General features: G+C 41.5%; 1 protein-coding gene across 5 annotated transcripts in view; it reads left to right on the top strand.

The window, feature by feature from the left end:
- Sytl2 (synaptotagmin like 2) overlaps positions 1-24,342 on the top strand; it is a 115,395-nt gene that overhangs the window by 18,049 nt on the left and 73,004 nt on the right. The gene's annotated exons all lie outside the window — the stretch shown is intronic.

Here is a 24,342-nt window from a genome sequence, read left to right as displayed (position 1 = left end):
CAGAAGACAACCTTGTGGATTCAGTTCTCTCCCTCTACCTTTATGTGGATTTCTGGAATTGAACTTAGTTTGTCAGGCCTACAGAGCAGGTGTCTTTTTCTGCTGAGACAGCTTGCTGGCCCTGTAAACCACTTTAAGAAAGTTTTCTTTTTTCATAACTAAGTGATAAAATTTTTTGAAGAGCTTAGAATGTATATGTATGTGTATGTATATGTGCATATATATGACACACACACACACACAACACACACACACACATATAGTGCCTGGCACATAGTAAGCGTTAACAAGATTATTCAGTTCCTAATTGTCCTAATGAGGAAGAGAACAAACTCATGGGGCACTACAAACTTATGATTCATTCTGAGAAGCACATCATCCTTCCTGATGTGTACATATACCATACCTAGATGGACAACACGGACACATCCTATGTTCTATCTCCTTATCTTCTATTTCCTATGCTAATCCTCCATGTAGGGGATATACTTGGGTATATACTTGGATATAGAAGCAACTTCTGTTGCTTTTATGCATACCTACATGCTATGCAAGATCATGCAGAAGCAGAACAAACACATGTGAAAGTGCAGACAAAATCCACAAGCTCTTCAAGGTGGGGGTGAGAGCTTGTGTGTGGCACAGTCCTGGATGGTTCCTTGTCCATTCTGAGGATTGGCCAGGTGCATAAATTGAAGCCCAAATGTCATTGCTTGATCACACGACTTAATATATTCCTTAAAAACTGGACCTTGTTCATCTATTCCTGCCTAGTGTATTAGCTAGTATCTCCACTGCTTGGGCTCAGAGATAGCCAAGTATGAAGTGTTTGTCAGAGAATTCCTCATGATCCATGACACATCAAAAGCAAATATATTGTCAGACAGCTGTACACTTTGAGGAAGAGTTACCACCCTGGGTTAAGAATAGGTTAAGACACTCCCAGTCCTGAGAACAAACAACTTCCTTATCAGGGAACATAAAAAATCTCTCTCTCCTCTTTTTCAGTACCCCCAGTCTACCATTTTTTTTTTTAGCTTGGTAGTGTTTTTAATGTTTTCATTATTTGATGTCTATGGTGACTGCATGACTCCATGGAGGATATAAGCAAGCCCCAAACAAGGCGTCTTGTGACATGGCTTGGGAGAGAAGGATTTTCACAGCATCATCCTAAATACCTTTATTATTTTTGTGTTGAGCCAGCCCCTCCATTTATTTCATCATCCTTCTTGACATTTTGGTTGTGAGCCTAGACTTTAATGGCTGAGCCACCTCTCCAGCCCTTCATCATCTTTATGCCTGTAATCATTTATCCACGTGACTTTTGCTCTTCTGGATGCAAGCGAATTTCAATCTTTAGAGGAGGGCACTTGCCTTCAGTTATAACTATGACATGAGCGTTAGTACCTAGCAGTATCTATGGAAGAGTAAAAATATTTACTGAGAGTTAGATAAAGTTAGCATCAGTCACAGCATTTTATGAACACCATACTACGACCTTCATATAGCAAAAATATTATCCTCCATTTAAGTGGAAATTCAGAGATTTGAAGATATTAATCAGGGAAGACCTCACAAATAGTTAGTGCGGCTCTCTGACTAAGACAATGGTTCTCAACCTTCCTAATGCTGCTACCTTTTAATTCAGTTCCTCATGTTGTGGTGACCCCACCTCTAAAATTATTCTGTTGCTACTTTGCAACTGCAATTTTGCTACTGTTATGAGTCATCATGTAAATATCTGATATGGAGGGTATGTGGTATGTGACCCTAAAGGTGTCATGACTCATAGGTTGAGAACATTGGAGTAAAGTGATACACACTCTCGCTCCGCTACAGGTTTAGCTGAGATGCCATGTAGCTCTGCAGAGCCCTGTGAGAAAGGTGGGCACAACTACAGCTGGTCTTCTGAAGTACAGAAAAACAGCACGGAGCATAGTGTTTTAAAGTTTTTCAAGCTTGTGACTGGGGAGTACATCCGTCCATCCACCCATCCATCCACCCATCCACCCATCCATCCATCCATTCATCCATTCAAAGCAGCTTCTCCAAGTTTTTGTTCAAGGCTCAGCTGTAGTGTCCTTGAGAAAGACTATGGGGGAGATTTGCTCTGGATTGGAGCTTTTGTTATCCTACATTTTTTTTTTTCTACACAATGATCATTTTCAGCAGCAATTTTTTTTGTAACTCTGACTATAAGGCTATATTAAGTAGCTATAAAAATCAAACACTTACTTAGAAAAATCTATAAAGAAATTTATTTAAGAGACAATCCTTTGGTGTATATACAATCTTATCATTTGTGGGAAAAAAGGCTGAGGTGGAGGAGTCCCAGAGGCTTTCCATGCGGCGGGTCCCACAAACAGGAGATAGTCTAAGGTTCCAGAGGCTGGAGGCTTTGACGATGGCAGGCTCCAGTGTCACGAGAAAGTCCTTGGTTCCAAAAGGGTTTATTTTCATGGTGGATGGTAGATGGTCTGGATGTACCCCTCGCCCCCGTGAAACTCAGGGCAGACCTGAGTTAAATAGGGAGGGAGAAAGGGAGAGGGTCTGAGGAGGAATGCTTAATTGGCTCTGCCCTCTGGCCTTCATTAGTATGTAAATCTCTCTAGGGCCTGAGGCCTGTAATCACACCCTCTACCTGTGCACTTTGGGAGGGGCTGTAATGGCCTATGTGACTGAACAATGTAGGTCCATGGAGACTAGACTGCGTGTCAGGCCCGAGTTCTGGGGATGTGGCTGAACACCTGCTGTTTCTCCCTTGGAGTCTTGGGGTTCCAGGCCCATGCCGAGCCATGAACCAAGATATCCTTACACAGTCCCACAATCATTTATTAAAAATGAAAGCAAACTTACTTACAAATGAGTTACACATGCTTATTTTCTCATTAAGGATTAAATGTTGGCAAAATATTTGATGCTGAAAGGTCTAAATCATCTTTGACACTATTTAGGATTGATTGACATTTTAATTTTGTAAGAATTGGTGTCAACAATGCCTCTTTCCCCAACATATATATGGCACAACTGACAGAAACCTGTCCAGAACCATTTCAGAAACAGTTGGAGATTTTGTTGTAATCCCAAACCAAAACTCAGTGAATGATTTTTTTTTAAATGAAACTCAAGCCAGCAAATGAAGCACCAAATATGCTCACACAATGTAACCCTGAGACAAGTGTACTAATTCACACTTCTGTGTGGAGAAGTGACAGTATGAAAAGGCCGGAAGTCTTGGTGTTCTATGTATTATGACATGAGCATCAGTGCCTGGGAGTAAAGCAGTATGTGTCCGTAAGAGTGGGAAGCCACACTGTAGTAAAAACACTGTGGTCAGTGACTTAGAGTCTTAAGTCTGCGTGGAAGTGTTTAAGACTACATTTGTTGGCCTTTGGTAGCATGCCAGAACAAACTATGCAAAGTATGCATATTATATATCCAGCTGCAGTGACATCACTTGGTGCCATGTAGGTGGACATACATGGATTCATTTGTTTTGAATTGCTCGTTGTTGTCTGTTTAAAAATCTTTACTATTGCCACATTTTCTACAACCCCAACATCTATCCAGTTATGACACTCTATATGGATCACAACCCACAGTTTAAGAAGCTGTGTTATGAATAAGGAAAGGAGAGTCCCACAGTAACTGTTTGTGTGTGTGTGTTAGACCAGAAGATAGATTATATGATAAAAAAATAAGTGGTGTGTTGGTGACTTTAGTAGGGGAGAGACTTGTGGAGACAGGACAGGTTTTGTGTGTTAAACACTGCTTCCTCCCACTCCCTGAAATGGTGGTGCTAGTGGTAGTATAGAATTGCTTTAGGAGGTTTTAAAGTTCATCGTTCCGTTTTGAGTTAGCTATAGATTTGCATGAGGTTAAAGGAAACAAGGCACAGAAATCGATGTACCCTTGACTTGGCTGTCCTGTGAACAGTCAGAGATCCCCAGGGCCGATTGAAAACAAGTCTGTAAACCTGGATAACGGGAACATGTTCTCTTTACCATCTCTGTGAATCTTCAGAATTATAGGAAGTAAAGTAAAACTCAAGATGATATACAAATGTTACCGCTTCTCCTCCTTTTCCTCTGCCAGCCTCCCTCTTCTCTTCATTTTCGGTCTTTCTCACTACTTCCTGTGCCACTTAGCAATTTTCCAAGCTAACCTATCTCTCTTCCATCTTTTTGATAATTTTTAAAGTGAGCATGCAAAGTGATAGCTTTCATTATGGTATTTATAGACACGTGTCTTATTATATTTTCTTCTAATTCATCCTTCTCTCTTTCAGGGTCCTCTCCTACTAACTCCCTCTTGCTGATCCTTCCACCCCCAAGATTTCTACTTCTGGCTTCCATGTCACATGCATTCTATTGTCCTCTCTTTCTCCCTTTCTCCTCTTCTGTAAGGTCCCTTCCTTCCATTCCTCCACCCTTCACCCTTCTCTATGTTAGGATGGTAAACACACACACACACACACACATGCACGCACACACACTACATGCATGCATGGACACACACATACATGCATGCACTCTCGTGAACATGCACGTGCATATGCACAGGAAGGTATTACAGTATTACAGGATCAAACAAGAACTCTATTTTCAGTTTGTCAAGAAGTCTCCATACTGATTTCCATAGTGTATAGCCATGGAGGGGTCCTGCCCATCATAGCTTGCTCAGCCTGCTTTCTTATAGAACCCAGGACCACCATTCTAAGCATGGCCCCACCCACAGTGGGCTTCGCCCTCACCTATCCATTATTAATAAAGAAAATGCCTTACAGCTAGTTGGATCTTCTGGAGGCATTTTCTCAATTGACATTCCCTCCTTTTATATAACTCCAGTTTGTGTTAAGTTGCCATAAAGCTAGCCAGTCAATCACTATATAGCTCAGGAAATAGTTTGAGACCAGACTTCGTGGTTTCCCTAGCATAGCTCTTTACGCTTGGTGTTACTTTGGCTATTTGTGGTTTTTGTGTGCCGTTTCCACATGAACTTTAGATTTTTTTCTAGTTTTGCAAAGAATGTTATTGAAATTTAGATGGGTATTGCATTGGATTGGAAGACTGCTTTTAGTAATACAGCCATTTTACAGTATTAATTTTGGCAGTTCATGATTATGGGAATTTTTTTCCATTTTCTAGTATATGTTCCAAGTTGTTTTCTCAGTGTCTTAAACTTTTTTATCATAGAGGTCTTTTGCCTTTTCTGTTAGCTTTACTCCAAGACCAGATATGTTATTTATTACAAAGCTATTATAAATGGGATTGGGATCCTTTTCCTGCTTTCTTTCTATGCAAGTTTGTTACTGTGTAAAGAAGCAGCTGCTTTTTATATGTTGAGTTAACATCCTGTTATATCACTGAATTTGTTTCTGACATTAAGAACCTTCCGGTGGAGTCATGTTTTATTTAACTATAGTATCACTGTCTGCAAATTTTGATAATTTGACTTATTTTCTCCATATTTTAATATCTTTATTTTTTCCTGCTTTATTGCTTTAAGACTTTGAGTACCATATTGACTAATAAGACATTTGTCTTAGTTCTGATTTTAAAGGGAACATGTAAGTGTATCATGTTCAAGTATGATCCTTTTATTCTTTGTTTATTCAGGTTTTCATCATGAAGGTATGGTGGTCTTTGTCAAAGGTCTCTTCTGCTTTATAAAGTTAAATATATGTGACTTCTGTCTGCAGGCCTTTATATGCTGAATTATATTTATTGAGTTTCATATTTGTGTGCTTCTAATGTACATACATTTAAAAATAAACATGCAATAAAACATATCCTCTGATGATATATATTCCCTTGTATTAGTGGCATTTACCAGCCAATATTCAGAGATGACTATAATTGTGGCTAAAAAAGCATTAGAGTCCCAATAGTTCTCCTTGATTTCTTTTGGTAATATACTCTGTGTGTGTGTGTATGCACATGTGAGTATGTGTATGTATGTATGTGTGTGCACATGTAAGATTTTCCCCTCACATATCTGTTAACTTACTTATTCAGCTGAGCAAGATGGTCAGAAGGCTTTCTTTTCTCTTGGTGGCTTTGGCTCCCCAATGGGAAAACTAGGCAGGAAGAATCTGGGGCATTCTTTGGTTCAGCAGCCCTGAGCACTCCAGCTTTATTTTCATACCATTGTATTGCACCATCTTGACTATAAAGCTTTTGCAAACTCCAGTCCCAACTTATGAGATCATCATGGACTTTTACTGGGGAAATGTTTCTTTTCCCCCTCAGAGTTGCTCTCTGGATAAAGGTGAGAATTCTCCTTGGGTTTATGAAGGGAATTTCCAATTTGGAGGGGTGCTGTGATCCCAGCACTGTGAGTTAGAGGCAGCAGGATTTCAAATTCGGATTTAGCCTTGGCTACATAGTAACATGGTTCAAAAATGTTCAGTTACCTTCTGAAGGAGTCTGCTGTGCAACACATAGGTCTTGTGGCTAAACAGTGTACATCTTATAGTTGGGGAAGGTTCCTAGGGACTCCATTCCTTGAGAGTTTTGAGAGTTTCAGTCCAATTTAGGAAAAGACTCTGAGCTAGACATTAGAAAGGAGCCAAGGACTAACTAGGGGTCAACCCTAGCAGCACACTGTGGTGCTTCCACTGAAGAAGGCAGTGTGGCTTGGAGGTCAGGAGTGTGTACACTGGAGCTGGACAGCCTGCTCTTTTTAGCATACTTATCGCATTGTGAGGGATCAACGTGGTAACGACATGAAGTGCTAAGCATGACGACCAGCAGATTCTAAGTACTACGCAAGCTGACGACTGGCAGATTCTAAGTGCTATGCAAGCCTTTGATAGTCTTGTTATTAATGAATATTAACTACTTATGCCGAGTTTTCTCTTTATCATCAAGAAAAATGTTGTAAGGGTATGGAAAAGAGCATCGTAGCTTCCTAGTCTCTCTCACCACAACACAAAACACTTTTGTGACCCTGACCCTAGATTATGTTTTTCCCACATAGAAGCTGAGCAATTGGTTCTCTTGGACACAGAGTGTCCTCTCATTCAATGCTTTGTCTACAGGCAGATCAGATCCCATAGCTTGAGGGGCTCAGTTCCACAAGACTGCCTTGTTCTCAGATGACATTTGCAAATAATAGGTTGTCACTTATACTTCTGACTATAAAATGGGGTTCCTACTGCTTCCTACTTGGTCTTGACTGAAGTGTTAGAGAACCTCATAGAACTCCAGCAGGCCCATCTCTTAAGGAAACAGCAATCCTGTAGGGTCATTGAATTTAGTTAAAAATCATTTCACTTTTGGAAGACTCTAAGCACTATTGGAAGAATGACTATGTTAAATTCCTACAGACTGTGGGGTGGCTTCCCTCTGGCATTTCAGTTGCAATGAGTGTGAAGCTCAGGAGCTACTGTTGCATGATACGTAGTAGCCCAGATCTGCCACGGCTTGAACTGTGTTCTCCATCTAGTCTGAGTCAGAGCGCCTGTTGCTGGAAGTTTGCTATGAGAGAGATCATCTTTTCAATGACTTCATCTGTGAATGAGGAGAGGGAAGTTTCAGAAGGTTAAAATTGACTTAGGTTTTGTATTAGACACCACTATTCTGCAACTGTGCTTCTCTCTGCAGTGAATGTACCCAGTGAGTCTCACAAAACACGTCCTTAGGATAGACTCGTCCATTCTCGCTATTGACAAAATGAGTGCTTGTTTATCTTCTATGAAATCAAAGTTATACGTAACATTGTTTTAGTGAAATATTTGGTTTGCTGCTATTGCTTGGACTTGTAGAAACAGAGATTTTGTAAGTATGACTTAACTCATGTTTGAAATTTTTTGAATGAAACTTGAAATTGTATCATGGAGCCTTTTGAATAGTAACATATATATACACACACATATATATACATAATATATATATATATACACATACATACTATATAAATACATACTATATACACATTATATACTCACATACACACTATATATGTATATACATATATGTATATATATAAAGATATGTATATAGTATATATATTATATATACATATATAATATACTATACTGTAATAGGATATATATAGGATACACACACACACATATATATATATTTTTCACACAATACTGGAATGACCATAAACAATATCCTCTTTAGTAAAATGAACATGGTAATAACATTTGTATAGTATTGACTATAACCTGGATACCTGGATAGACTATCTGTACAAGTATGGTATATCTTCATCCAAGTAACAATGACCTCACATAGAATCTTGCTACCATCCTTCCAATATTCTTCTATATCTGAACCCTTGTTAGAGCATATTTCTGTAGAAGAAGGTGCTTGATTTTTACTCCCTGGGTACCAGTTTGATGGTTTTATAATCACTTAGTAACTACTTTGACCAGCTTTCTTTGTATTACAGGATGATTTTTGTAAAAATGTATGCAAATGACTGAGAACTAAACAGAGAGAGACCCGGGGTGGGGTATGGGATGGAGATAGCAACAGGATAGGGACTGGGAAGGGGAAGAAGAAGAGGAGGAGGAGTGAATTATCCCACTCTTTAGAGAAGTCTAAGCAGTAATGAAAAAACACATATACATACACGTACCTCCCTCCCTACCTACATACATACAATACACACACTACATACACACACATACAGTACATACACACACTGCACACATATACACATACACACACACACACACACACACACACACACACCACAACACATATGCACTACATATACAGACAGACACATACACATACTACAGAGTATATTTAATATAGTATAGTACTATGTATACATCTTGCTCTTCTTACTGTGTGGTGGTTTGAATGAACATGGTCCCCATAGAGTCATACAGAGTGGCATTTTTGGAGGTATGGCCTTGTTGCCATACATGTGGCCATATTGAAGAAAGTGCGTCACTGGGGGTGGGCATTGAGGTTTTAAAAGGTCAACCCAGACCAAGTGTCACCCTCTTTTTGTGCTGCCTGCATATCCAGATGCAGAACTCTCAACTCCTTCTCCAGTACTATGTCTGCCTGTGTGCTACCATTCTTCCCACATGATAATAATGGACTAAACCTCTGAATCTGTAAACCAGCCCCAATTAAATGTTTTCCTTTATAATAGTTGCCATGGTCATGGTGTCTCTTCACAGCAAAAGAATACTGACTAAGGCACTAAGTAACATTATTAGTTTTTGCCAAGACACCACTTCATGACTCTATTGGCCATTGTCTACACAAAGTTTAGTACCTTCACATGAGCTCAAGATGCCAAACCCCCTGAAAAATGTGCCAGAAGCAGCTCTGCTTTCTAGCTCAAGAGCTCCGATTCTTTTGCTCATTGCTTTTGCTTCACTGTTAGCTTCAAAGCTGATATGGTAAAGGGCAGATTTCCTTTGTTAGAGTTGCTTTGGAAGATTATCTTTTGGGTAACTTGACCACATAGAGCCTGTCCCCACACTGACTGCCCCGCTTGCTAGTTGCTTAGGAAGAGAATGAAGAAAGATTTTCTTTTTCTAAATTTCATTGTGCCCTCCCTATATTGTATGAGTTACACCTGTGGATTTTACCTAATGAAATAAATATTATTTGAGGGTTTCCATATGAAATACAATTATCAGACTTCTGTAGGGTTGACTCAACACTCACTAGAAAGGAGTAAGACCTGTAATTCTGCTAAGAGTAAGTACGAGGATTGTTATCTAGGTTCCCTTCCTAACACAGGTCTGCAGTTAGCTTAGGTCTTGCTCTCCTCTGTGTATGAGGCCTTTCTTTCTGCTAAGCATCTCCAGTTATTTCCCGGCCTCCCTCCTAGCATTTTGGCTGATATGCAGAACATTGGCTTAGGCCTTCTTGATTAAGCCTTCCCATGCTTCTGAAGTCCTATCATCACCTTGAAATCTTTCCAGCCACTCTCCTCTTCTCCCTCCCACCTCAGGAACAGGTCCAGATTCTTCATTAATTACATTCTTGAAGCTTGGTAGCAGCAGCTGTGGTCTGGGAAGGCAGGCTTGCTGTGCAGGCCTATGACTGGTCACAGCTCTAGGTGGGAGCCTCACTGTGACGAACAAGGCCAGCTACCTCACAGTCATCAATGTAAAGTCAGATGACTTCATCCTCTCTCAGTGGTATAGATGCCATTCCCTTAGCCCTACATGGTCCTCCCACAATACCCACTGTGAGTGCCAAGGGAAAATCAAGGCCGAGAGCCGTCTACTTCTACTCCTGGGAAAGATATACATGCTGATTACTTCTGCTGACAAAGGAAGACCCACTTCCTAGTGGAAGACAGTGTGCTTTTCTGTATGTAAAGACATAGATACCTTCTCTTTTTATGTACTCCACTGTCTCCAAAGTAGTCCAAGGGTCTTGTCTTCTGCATCGAATTTCACGAGTTGACTCATGCTTTGTCTAAAGTGCATCCCTGCTCAAAGCTCAGGTCAACTCTCACCAGTTTTTGTCCTCATCCCTCATCCTCCTCCAACAACACAACTGACACTTAAATACACCCTCATGCTTTAGTCATTCCCCTCCTTTCCAGATGCACTGTCTTCTCAGTCCTGCCACTGAACACCTGTGTAACCCTTGATGAGCCATTTGACCGGCAATAACCCCAGGTGTCACAGGATGACATGTATTCTTCCATACTGTCAGTCCAGCACACCTGATCTCGGTGCAGTGTAGGCCCACAACATTGTGCCAAAGTCTTCTTGATGACAGGAGCCTGGTCTTCCTATTTAGTGCTTCTATCAGTTGTTCTTTGTCTAAACCCAAAGAGAGAACATTCTCAGTAAGAAAGGGAGGAGGGAAGGGAGGCATAGAAAAAAGGAAAGGGAGTCTGGGGATGTAGTTCAATGGAAAACACGTGTACAGCATGCTTGAGGTCCTAGCTCCAAACTCTAAGCAATACCCCCACTCCCCTGACACACACATGCACACACATGCACACACGCACACATGCACACGCACACACATGCACACACGCACACATGCACACATGCACGCACACACATCCCCCCACACTCCCACTTCTCTCCTTCACTATCATCACTATATCATACGAAAGGTGCTTAGGTTTTTGCACGATATAGCAGGATACCTTTTTTTCCTTGAGTAGTTTAAATAGATTGCCTCTGATTTTCTTTTTCTCTCAGCTAGAATGATGGATGTGCTGGCACTTACTTTGTAATTTGATTTCATGCCTATGAGTAAAAATGATTTTGGTAGATACACCTCATTTTACAAGAGTGGTCAGCCAGCCATGAGAATAAAAACAGGGTCATTAGTTGCTGAGCAAGAATGAGAACGCAACTCTTTGTTCCTCTCGACAGGGCATGGCTGGACCTGCAGATACAGTGTAATGATCACTTGTCTGCATCTGCCCTTGGGGGGTGTTTCAAGGTTTGACTAATACCCTCAAGTTCTTTCCTACATGAGTGCGAAGGGATTTTTGCATTTTAGAAAGATTTAGGAAAAAATAGATTTGCTGACATGGCAACATTGTGCCTCCTACCTGGGCCCCAGACTTGGAGTTTCTTTATAGACATGGCTGAATCGGAACTACATACAGAATGAAACTGTTTGCATCACGTGACAAGTTTAACAAATAGGTATTTTAGGCACTCAGAGGAGCTTGGTATGAAAGTCCAGCTCACTTTGCATCCTGCAGAGTTCCACGGGAGTTTCTGTGTAGTACAACACACACCTGGTTCTTTCTTTTGCCTTTACTTATTCTCTCCTTGATGTGTCAAATAGAAGGTTGGAGTTACAGCAATCTGGAGCAAGTTCTGACTCTATTGCTTAGAAGTGTATGGCAGCAAGTGAAGTCCTTACTCTCCACCAACTTCAGTGACTACTCTGAGATATGGATGATGGTGACCCTGCTGGTTTTTTCTTATCGTCTATGATACGTGCAATGGTAGAGAAAGGGATTGGAAGAAGATGAAACGTCTGTTTCTTTCCTCACTCTTCCCCCAAATGCACATCTAACTAGCGTGCTGCATCAGCAGCTTATTTTTTCTTCTAAAGTCCACACGCATAGCTTCGGTGTTGTTAGTGGTTAATAAGGCACTTTGATTTCCCTGTAGAAGATTGTATTCTTGATGCTTGCCATTTGAATTTCCAGCATTTGGTTGAGAATCTTTAGAAAAAGAAGTGTATAATTATTCGTTTTGGCTCAGCAAAAGAAAAAGAATCCCACCAAGCTGGACATCATTTTTAGCACTGAGTTGCCTTTTTAAGGACTGTGGTTCAGTTGGTTTTAAACCAATGGAAGTTTCTCAGGGATAAATGTAACATATATTTTCAACTTCAGCAAAGATTATGTCATAGTTCTGAGCAGCTCTATATGCTTTTTCCTAATATGGCAAAAGCTTAGAGAAAAGTTATTTTCTTGCTTTTTGAGTAGAGAAAACATTTCTTGAAAAAAAAAAAAGGAAAGTTCTGGTCTTTTGGAATAACATGAAATGCACATGGTCCTTCAGTGGAATTTGGTTCAAGGTCACAAAACATGGAGTGGCAGACACTGAGGAATTCTGGAGAATCAACCATATCTCTTGCTTTCAGGAGAGTTTAGGTGTACGGCAGGCAGTAAATAAACAGACAGCTGCTCTATCACACAAAGCCCCAGAGACCATCCATCATGGAAGAATGCTAAAGTGATTTGTGAGATGGGCTAGCCTCATCTTTCCAAAGAAGACACATATGTGGGAAGATGAGTAGGACTTTAAAAAGTTCTGGGTGGGCCTTGCAGTAGAGTGAGCTGAATATCTCAAAACAACGGAGGTGTGAGGTAGGTGAAAGGCACTTGAAGGAATTGCATAAGGCAAGTGGAGAGGAAGATACAGGATGGGAGGGTATGTGTATGGGGGAGGGGCTAGTGTAACACTGCTGTTTTCAGGCAGCAAGGAGTCATTAATGTACCTCCCAGAGAGGAACCTTAAACTGAGAGGACCTTAGGTTGGAACCCACCACTTTATTAGATCAATTAGATAAACTCTGCCAATGGAGGAAAGGTTTCTCATGGCCACACGGGTCATGAGGGGTTGATGGTGTCCATATGTCTTTATATAGTGGAGAGTCAGGGCTGGGTGGGGAAAGGCAGCCATCACAATGAAATGCTGCCTTGACCTTTTGAAGGCAGATTCTCATAGGAACGTTTGGCTGAAGATTTATCACGGGGGACTGTACTGTTTGGGCTAATGACCTCAGCATGCCTTTTTGCTTATTATTGCCTTTAAAGGAAAGGCCATCTCTCCCTAGAAATGCTCTTTGGTTATTTTTAAACTGTGTGGTAGGGGGAAATTAGTGGAATTCCTAAGGTCATCTCCAGCTGTTTTTCTCCAAAAGACCAGCTGAATATTTCATGAGATTTGCTCATTAGGACTTTTATCCTTCTGTGAAGCGTTGTCCTGGGTCTGACTCAGGGAGGTCTGGGAAATAAGCAAAAGAGAAGTTTGAGGAAAAACGGAGCCAGTGCTGAGATACACGCTGTTTTTGACATTTAATATTAACTTCAAGTGCAGTTTTGCATAAAGGTGGTCATTTCTCCTACCTTCTCATTTATACAAGTGTCGGGGTATCTTTCTGGCAAGTAACCATTCACTTGAAGGATGGTTGGAATTTGAAGGTTCATGGGCCAGTTCAGTATGATACCCAAGCAGAAGAATTCCTGGCCAAATCACCTGCTAGTTAACATCATGAAACAGCTACCATTATGGGATAGTACTTCTTACTCCAGGATGTTACTCAAAGAACTTTATGGTGATAGACTCCTCTTGTGTCTTAGGGACCACGGAGAGGAAGGCTCAGGGTCAGCCATGCAGATGTGTCTGTGAAGTAAGTGATGGCAGATGAAGACGTTCCTCATTGCCTCCACAGGCAACTGTGAACCCTTCTGTTAGCCAAAGTCAAGGGTATCTGCTTAAAGCTCATGCTGTGTTAGAAAGAGAACAGGTAGACATTCATTCTCATGCAGCATTTTATTTACAAAACATCTTTGGATATGTGGTATTATTGACTCCCTGCAGTGTTTCACACCAAGGGGGGTTGCAATGGTTTGTCTCAGACCATTCAGTTCAGAGGAGAACAAATGGAGCCTTCAGTAAGTGCTTTATCCCTAGTCAGCAAGCTGGTAAGTGGATGACCACATTTCAAATAACTCGCTGTGGATTAATCTCATGATTTTCCCTGTGACAATGCCAGACTGAGAAAAGGGGGCCAGTTTTTTCTCTCAACATAGTTTAAGGGATATTTTTAAAGGAAGGAAATTTGGCTGCATGTATGCCTGAGCATTGAACGAGAATCTATATCATGTGTGGCTTTTTTTTAACATGACAGGTCAAAACACCTTTGCCTCATCAGCTCTGGAACAATGACTGTTGTTTGAGTTCATGTTCAATGATGTCACAATAACAATGTCCAATTATGCTAATGAAAACAATACTTGTATATTACCTGGCTGGAATAAATAGAGGGTCAGTAACATTAGCTAAGGACGAGTTCTGAAAAGTTTCCATCTTAAAATTTCTATTAGAGATGAGGAAATGGCTCAGTGGCTGATGAATGTGCTTGCCACCCAAACATTAGGATCTGAGTCTGAATCCTCAATACTACACATAAAAAAAAAAAAAAAGCAAAACAAATAAAACAAACAAACAAACAAAACTAGCCAGGTGCAGAGGGCCACACCTGTAATTTCAGTGCTGGGAAGGGGAAGACAGGCAGACACCTGAAGTTCATTGATCAGCCAGTCTAGCTGACACAGTAAATTCAGGATCTGTGCGTGACCACTTCTCAAAACAGTAAGGAGGAAAGCAAATGAGAAAGACATTTGGCACTGGTGTCTGGCTTTTATACACACCACTACACACATACATATGCACATGTGTGAACATCTGGGCACCAGCTACATGAATGCAAAAGAATTCTAACACTGATGTTGAAAACAGTTCCAGTCTCCTTTTCCTTTCCTTTGCTCTGAAACATTTGGAGGTGAGGTCATTCTCGTCTAGGTGGGCAGGAAATTTGGAGGAATGCTCTCAACCGTTTAGTACCTTATTTAGTACTGAAAAGATTAAAACAAAGCTGAGGGAAGTCTTCCTTGAAGAGTGTAGTGTGCAAGTCAGAATCTCATTTAGAAGTTACAATAATGCTGATACATTCATTAATGAATAGCTAGTCTTTTTGACACTATTTGCTTTATTCTCCTTAGCAAACTACTAAGATCAGTATGATGCCCATTTTCAGACAAGGCTGAAACTCAGGGAAGCTAGGTAGCTTGGACTTTGGGATGCATACAGTCTGCATCAGTCTATTCAACCCCAAAGACTGTGTTCTCTGCTACTCCCTAGGAGGGATATAGAAGCATTCCAAGGGCTCAGTGAAAGAGTTAATGTTGGCAGCTGCAGTAGGGGTATTTATGAAAGGATTGGGTTGTAGGAGCAGTGTCATGGGGAGGTCACTGAAGCTGGGAATTGAGAGAGAAGATTTGATTATATAACACACAGAAGAGGTGTCCCAGATGGACAAAGTAGCGTGAACACCAGGCGATGATGTGGAGAGGATGAATGAGGAGTGAGCTGGCTGGAATTCAAGGGGCAAGAGGAGGCCTATGGAAAAGGAAGATTACTCCGGGGCTCAGGATAAGACTGGGATTAACACTAGGATGAAAAGTCTGGATTCTGCATCAGGGAAGCTCTATGGGAAGTGTTTTGAATGGTGGTATAGCTTGATCAGAGTGATGGCTTTTGGGTCTTGGTCTACTGGATTATTTAATAATCTAAGATTGATGGAGAAGGAGGGTAGAAGTAGAAGTAAAAAGAGACTGCAGAGGTTCTGTCAGCCACACCAGGGATGACTGGACAAGGAGAGGAAAGTGTCCAGGTTGCCATCCACAGTTACTCTGAAGGATGTATTTGTTCAGCAGGAGTGCTGGAGAGGTAGAGTACTTACCCAGAATGTGTGAGGCATTGGGTTTTATCCCTACTTCTGCAATACAAAACACAACAACAACAAAACATTAAGCAGTAACAAAATGAAAGTGTAGGGGCCTGGCTAGCAAACTAGAGATTCAGAGATGCCAAAGGGTCAATGGAGTTGAGTTCCTCCTGGGAGTTCCTCCTGGGAGTTCTGTGGAAAATGTTTTCTAGTTTTTACAGCTTCTAGAAGACTTCTTCCTTCAACTTCAAAACACTGGATTCTTCTGGGTATCTCCCCTCTCCCCTGTCTTTTCTTCCCCTTCACATAAAGACCCTAGGGTTATGTTGGCTCTACCTAGATAATCTAGCATAGATAGTCTCCCTATGGCAAGATCCTTGATTTCATTTCCAAAGTTCTTTTTACTACACAAGGCAATGTATTTATAGTTTCTAGGAAATAGCGTGTGACAATATTTGGAAGATCATCATTCTGCCTACTACAGAGTCAACAAATACATATATGGAATGTAAGTTATGAAAACTTGTATATACCTCTTGTAATCCAGTTTGGCTTTTATTTATTTATTTTTTTGGTGTATCTTTGAATTTACTTGATTTTCCTCTCTACCCTCTTTTCCCCTGTCCATTAATTGTGCAATAAATGAGGTACCAGCTATGTGTCAAACACAATGCTAGGTGCTGGTACACACAGCACAATAATAATGCCAAGACCTCTGCACAGTACTGAAAGAAAAAGGCAGAAGCAGAGTAGAGAAGTCAGTGTAGAACAAGAGACCAAGACGTCACACTCTTGCCTATGACATGCTAGAACTGGGGTCAAAGCCTAACTGGGAAGATCGAGAAATGCTGGTATTTTAAGAATGGAATCCTCTCACTGGCCTCTCTCTTACCCACACCTCAAATTTAGAAGGCTTGAAAAAAATCTCTTCAAAGACCTCAGTGATGGGGTCTGCATGAGTATGCCCATAGAAACCTGTAATTTACTCACTATAATAGGGTGGGAGTGTGGGGGAAGGAAGAAAGCCTCCTGAGGTAAGAGGAAAAGCTGGGGCAGTCACACTTCAGTCTCAAGGCAACATGGAAAGGTGGAGAGCTAGTGGGATGCTGAGCCTTCTGGTGATGTGGTATTTACAGGGCACTCACTATGCCAAATGTCATCCTCATGACAACCATGCATTGTATGGTCTACTACCCACACAATGCAGACCAGGGGACTAATCCAGAGTTCTTAGGGGAGTCTCCAAAGACTCATAGAAGATCAGTCTTCTTCCAAATGTTATTGACTTAAAAGCCTGTATGTTCAGCAGCAGCCCTTTATGTCAAGGGCATGGGGAATGATCATGGCAAACATGGATTTCAAAAGCAACTATTTAGAAGATGAAGGGGATAGAGGAAGATCTTGTCCATTGTAGGAACTGATGTATCTTTGATAGCATGGTTCATGGGCTGAGATAGGAGTGGGTATATGATGAGGGTGAGGGTGCTGAGGTGCCCTAGGGTACCATAGCTTTTGAGACAAGGATGCTAAGTGTTGCTGCTCTACTGGCAACATGTTTAGGAGCTCCTTAAAATTTGTGCCTCAGGTGTACATCACTCTTAGGGAGACATTCATTCTTGGGGTGCTGATGTATGGTGCGGAACTCAGTGGTGTGGCGTCATGGATTGTGGCCTGGGTAGCTTGCTTGCTTTGTCCTTAAATACTAGATTTGAGCAGAGTTTAGATAGGGGAGAGGACCAATTAGTTCCATGGTCTCATCTCTCACTCTACATTATTCTCACCTGGAATCTGCAACGAAAAACTCCCAGATGGGGGTCCTACTGCTGACCTGTTACATGAGAATCACTTGGGTTACATAGGGGCAGGGAAAGAGAATTTTATAATTAATATACAGAGTGATGGGTCTGACTGTTGGAATTTCATGTGTGTCTTATTGTACACTGTTCTGGTTTATCCCGCTCTCCATTGCCCACTTCCATTTTTCCTGAGCATTCCTGATAGTTCCCTGCCTTTCCCCAAATAGAAGATCTGGGAATTTTAAAAGTTTTTCAGGTGATCCAGTAGCTAGCTTTGGAAACCCCCAAGTTAATACATCTGGAGAGAGTCCCTCACCTCCAGCCTTTCTGGGAATGTACATAACTCTATGCAAATGAGGCTTTTAAAGTCTAAGCTAGTGACAGCTCCAGTTGACTTAACTTTATGTTTCTGGGTTTAATTCCAGTCTAGTTAATGAATCAGCTGGTCCCTCCACTCTTTTCCTTTAACGATGAAACCTGGAAAATAATTAAGTCTCGGGTTGATCTGTAATTCCTGCTTGCCACCAGTGTGTGGGTTTCAGGCATGCTGTGAAACACAGGGCATCTCATCTAGTAATCTGTATTTCCACTGAAATGGGATCTGCCCTGGAAAAAGACATTTTCTATGAGTGTCCTGGCTCTGATGTCACGCAGCTGTGCCACCTGAAGCTCTCGTCTAACTTTTCCTCTTTGTCTCTGTTTTCTTGTCTGAACAAAGAACCAGTGAGGCTTCTCTGATGCAGCTGTTACTGTGGGTCTGGGGTGTGAGCTCACTCTCACAGCTGAAGAACAGCAGATATATAAAGGAATCTGGTCATCTTGTGATAATTGCCGAACTCTTTAGTCAGTCGTCGGCCATTTCTGATCTATTGAGAATCTTCTCTGGTGATCCCAGACATGGTAGGGCAGACACAGTACTGTGGGTGGGGACAGCTTAGAAAATGCACATTTCTGCACATCAATACCTGCCATAGAGCTGGATGCGGGTACTGATCCCTAGGACCCATGTGGTGGAAGGAGAGAACTGACTCCCCCAGGTTGTCTTCTGATCTCCAAGTGTGTGCCTTGGAATACACACACACACACACACACACACACACACACACACACACACACGCCCTTCTATCATCTATGAACTGAACTAGAAGTACTGAGAGGGACAGCAGGAACCTAATCCAAAAGCCATGCTGAGGCTCGCGCACCAGAGCACCAATGGTATAAACTGCTCACTGAAAAGATCTCCAAGTAAAACCCAAACAAGTACCCAACCCAGAAGGCACACAAACAGCAACATAGAAACAAGTTCTGAGCCTACTCTAAAAGATCATTGCTCCTTCATAATAAACTTAAAAATGCAAAAATAGGCAAAACTCCAGATAAGGATGTCTACATATGAAAACAGCCCAGAGGTTACAAATAGGTAGATGAATAAGTTAATGAGGGCAATCCTGAGCCTGCAGAAGAAAGCCAGGGAGAGATGAGAGAGCCAGTACCATGGATGCAAATGGAATAGCAGGATGTACTTGGTTCTGGAGGGCAGGGAGAAAGGAAGCCGACAGGTAGAACTGGCAAGCTAGTTCCACCCTGGTGTAAGTGTTAGCCTTTATGCATGCACATGAAAGGTCTTCAGGGGAGGCCTTTCTGCTAGGAGGGAGACAGAGATTCTGATTCTGTTCACCCCACCCTCAGCTTTTCCTGCAGCACCTGTGGGTTATTCCATTCTTCCTTGAATGCCACTGTGATTTAGGAAGGGTATGAGGTAGTTAACTTTATGCATGATGGGGTGTGTAAGTGTTACTACCAGGGATGATGAGATCATGGGCCAGAGCTCTTCTTTTATTTTTATTATATTTTTGGTTAAGCACCCTTTTCTCTAACTAAGATATATTTATATTTGCCCTTCTTCTGTTGCCCAGTGGTGTTTTCCCCTCTTTTGAGCTTTCTTCCTTAATGTCATGGGACTGTCAGAACAATTTGCTTTTGTTCTGAAAAAAACTCATCATGTGAGAGCCACTGATGACCTGAGTTTTCCTCCCCTTTCTTGGGGCTCAAAGCCTTTTTATACACCAGCAGCTTTGCAGGAAAGCAGAAGATGGCTTTGGATTTCCTTCTTCTGGCAGAGAATCCTGGAAAAGAGATTCTTTACTCAGGTTTTAACCCCAGGTTTGGTCAGCAAGATGATTGAGGTTGAGTCTGTAAATCCAGCCTTTTGCTATTAGCAAAAGCAGGTGTTGCTTACGGTCTTGTTTCACTCTTCAGAATAATATCTGGACAACTGACAGGAGGAGCACTCACTTTTATAGATGAGCCATGGCAGGGATGACATGCAGGAAATGTCAACCAAACAGTCCACATTCAAAGCTCTTCGGTTTCCTGTCTAGGTTGCTGTTCTTGGGACTTCACAGGTGCCCTGGTGTAGTTTCTGCTGCTGAGAACAAAAGCAACTTGTGGAAGAGAAGATTTGTGTGGTTAACACATTCTGATCACAGTTTATCACTGAGGGAAGTCAGAGCAGGAACTAGAGCAGGACAGGAACCTAGAGGCAGGAGCCATTGCAGAGGCCATGAAGGAGTGCTGCACACTGGCTTGCTCCACCTTGGATTGCTTGGCCTGGTTTCTTATAGAACCCAGGACCACCTGTATGTGTGTGTGTGTGGGGGGGGGTTATGTGACATGGTGCATAGTGGGCTCAGTCTTCCTACATAATAATCCATTAAGGAAATGCTCCTGTAGACACGCCCAATCTAATGGAGGCAAGTTCTCCATTGAGGTTCCTGCCTCCCAGGTAACTCTAGTTTGTGTCAAGTGTACAAAACCAACAGTCACATTGTGTGACATCTGCAGTGTCCTACACAGAGCTTTTCAATATCTCCCTAAAGAAAGGGACACACTTACTCATCCTACACATGATTCTTAGATTCTTCCATAAAGCAAGAGTCTTAGAGAAGGCATGTGATATTCAAACCACAGTGGAAACCTGGAGGCAGAACCCAGTGGATAACATGGACTTGAGTTCTCACTCTGGGACCTAAAGCTCTGTTCATGTGAAGTAGAAGCTCCGTCCCCTACCTGCCACCAACCTAGGATTCTTTATTTTCTACAGATACTTGATACTTTCATTCCTGTATGAGTGGCAGGTGCCGTGGGCACAAAACACAGAAACCCAAGCCTTACGTTGAAATAGGTGGGTGGCAAATGAGTAGAACTGAGTTTGAGATGGATTGATGTCTACTGTGATAATTTGAGTCAGGTTCTAATAGAACACACCAGAGGGACTCCAGCCTGGCCCAGAGCAGTTAGAGAAGGTGTCTAGTACAGTAAGTAGCAGTTAAGTCAGGATCCAGAAGGAAAGAATAGCTTATGCAAAGACCCAATGACAAGAGGAACTAGAAGTGTTCAGCATGGGTTTATGAAGGGAACAAACTTGGGGAAGAAATAGGTGTGAGTACCCAGACCATCATAAGAACTTTTAGCTTCAGCTATTGGATCATGGAAAGATGGCACAGTGTTTTCAGCTTGGCATATGTTTTGGTGGGAGCTGAGTTGTAGAACAATCACTTGGCAACATGCAGAAGATGAGTGGGAGGCTAGACACGAGGAAGTTTCTGCTCACCACTGGGATACTTCTATGAATCAGGGATTCCCTATGAACACAGGAATATTCTTTTGCACGTCCCCTCATGACAGAGATTATTATTTCCCTCCTTACAGGGAGGGTGTGCTAACAGTGCTATGTACTTCACAGGATGTCACCTCTTACAGCTACAGCCAGTGGTTCCTTTGTGCTTAAGGAGAGAATGATGGTCCACAGACAGCAAACAATTCTATCTTACCACCTTATTTTGAGGAAGCCATGTGGAAATGGGCACTGAAGAAGATGCCAGTGACAGAGTGATCCATTCTGTCAAAACAATTGGCAAATGTCAGTCTCACTGGATGGAAAAAGCTTTCTTTGGGCTCAGTCCCTTTGTTTGTAAGAACACAAGACCTACCTCAGCATTGTTCTGTGGGGAAGCAGAAGGAGTAGCAGGCTCAGTGGAGGTACCCAGGAAACACTGACTCCCTTCTCCCATTACCTGCCCCTCCTCACTGATGCTCCATCTTAGACTGACAGCAAGACCCTTATGGTCCTTACAATAACCCATGCAGTCTGGACCACTTCCTCTCCGACCCACTCTTCCTGTTATCCTGGTTCACTCTGTGGTGACCAGCCCTAGCCAATTTGTGGTTTTTCACTCCCATCTCAGGGTGCTTTGATATCTGCATAGTGTATCTCTTCATCTTTCTCAAGTTCCTGTTCAAATGTCATGTCAGTGAAGCCTACCTCAACTAATTTCTCTTATCTCACAGGATTATTCAAATTTCGATCCAGCTTTTTCTTTCACAGATCTGTCACCTTGCAATATTACAGTCTAATTATTTAGACTTTAGAAATTTTAAAGAATCATTTATATGATTTAACTTTAACAGACTCCTGCCAGCTACATGTAAAGTCTACACAGGAAGCTTTCCTTCCCTTCCTCTTTGCTGCCTTTCTAGTGTGTAGAAGTGTGTTGGGCTCTCAGTTGGCTCCTAGCTAAATGCCGTCTGAAATAATGGGAGAAAAAAAGGACTTGGTACTGAGAAGTCTCATCTGCCCTCTTGTCAGCCTCTTACCGTCAGACTGGGTAGGCACTCCTGAATATTCACCTCAAAGGAGAGGGTTCCAGCCCTGCACTGCATTGGGAAATGAGAAAATTCCCCTCTGTCTTGCTAACAGTCTTCTGTAAGAGGTGCCTTTGTTTGTTTGAATCCTTAGACATCAGGACAGGCAAGCACTGGTTAGCTTGCATTTTTCCTTGGAGGTATAGAAACCAACACTTCCATCTGAGGCAGCTCTTCTCATTTCTACTGTGAGACCATTGAAATTGTTTTTCTCATCCTGTTCCATCTCCTGGAACATAGAAGGAACCTCTTTCTAAACCAAATGGCAATACAAGGAAGGCTTCACTGTGACTATGGTCAGTATGTGACCTAAGTCCACTTCCTTGCCAACTTTTGGGATTTGATGAGGTTGCTGTGTGTGAAAGACTATATTTATTCATATTCAGAGACACAGTAAAATAGGGTCCTGAGAACAATTATAGTAGTTGATCTCTCTCTCTCTCTCTCTCTCTCTCTCTCTCTCTCAACATGTAACATTCACTGTTGTAATTATATATGGGTAAAAGGAATAGATTTCCATATTTAGTGATGAAATATATATCTACACATACATATGCACATTTGGATGAAGGAGGAGGAGGCTTTTATATCAGCTAGGTTTCTGCTGCAAATGTGAAACTTTTGTGGCTTCTAACAATAAACGTTTGTTTCTTTCTGCTATAACTGTGGGTCAGCCAAAGTGGCCCTGTTTCAGGTGGGTCATGTTCAAGTCTGTTACAAGATGGACATGAAACATTAGAAACAACAAATTAATGTATTGTAAGTCTTACCTTTAGCTATGAAAATTAGTAAAGGCTTCATGGAGGAGTAACTCTGATCTGCTTTGAAGGAGGGACAGTTTCTTAGGCAGAAAGGTGGGATATACCATATGCAAGGGCATGAGAAATTTAAAAGAAGACATTTGAAATAATGTATTCAAATATATGTATGTGTGTGTGTTTGTATATACATGTGTGTACATGTGTGTGTGTATATATCTGTGTATGTATGTATATATGTGTGTATGTATATATATATGTGTACATGGTCTTTGTCTCTGTCTTTCACAAAAAAAGAAACAAGAAAAATAACAAAAAACAAAAAATGAAAATCAAAAAAACTAATAAAAGAAAATCAGTAAGAAAAAAATACAAAACAAGAACAAAAAGTGCACAAGTCCCTTTTGATCAAGCAGTCTTTTGTTGTATTATATTGTATTGTATTGTACTGTACTGTACTGTACTGTACTGTGAGACAGGGTTTCTCTGAGGAGAACCTGGCTGACTTGGAACTCACTCTGTAGACCAGGGTGGCTTTACTTCTACCTCTACCTTCTAAGAACTGGGATTAAAGGTGTGTACCACCACCACTGCCACCACCACCTGCTTCTGACCAAGCACAATCTGACTTAGTAACAAAAGTGTAGACTCAAAGGGAGCAAGAGTTTGTTTTCACTGGCTAGTCCCAGTACAGGATGCAAGAAGTATTCTTTTTATAGTTGCTGATTTACTTGATTATTATAGTCTACAAAAGATACCCTAATGTTGAGTATAAAGGAGCAGATAAAACCTCTGGTAGAGTAACTCAGATAGTGTCTTATAGCTAGCAAGCCAATGACTTATGGTAGCTGTGTAGTAGTTCTGTTTTGCAAGGTATCTATGCATAAACCTCACTCACTCATTACACACTGTCTTTTCTTCTTAAATAAGACTGCTTTAAGAATTACTTAAGCTTTGAGTGTCTAGACTTGTCAAAAGACCAATACCCAAGAGTAAATTGTCTCTAAAGTCTTGCCTCATGGCATTCTTCAAATTTCACCCTCTTATTTTACCCATCTTAAGGATTCCTCTAGGCAAATAGGAATTTTACCTGTCTTGTGACTCAAAAGGACTGACTTGGGATGATGGGGTGTTTTGAAGCTCTCCTTC

Source organism: Grammomys surdaster, unplaced genomic scaffold, assembly GCF_004785775.1.
Source record: "Grammomys surdaster isolate TR1022 unplaced genomic scaffold, NIH_TR_1.0 203, whole genome shotgun sequence".
In the NCBI taxonomy this organism is placed as follows: Eukaryota; Metazoa; Chordata; class Mammalia; order Rodentia; family Muridae; genus Grammomys; species Grammomys surdaster.
This window is presented reverse-complemented; position numbering and strand designations above follow the sequence as displayed.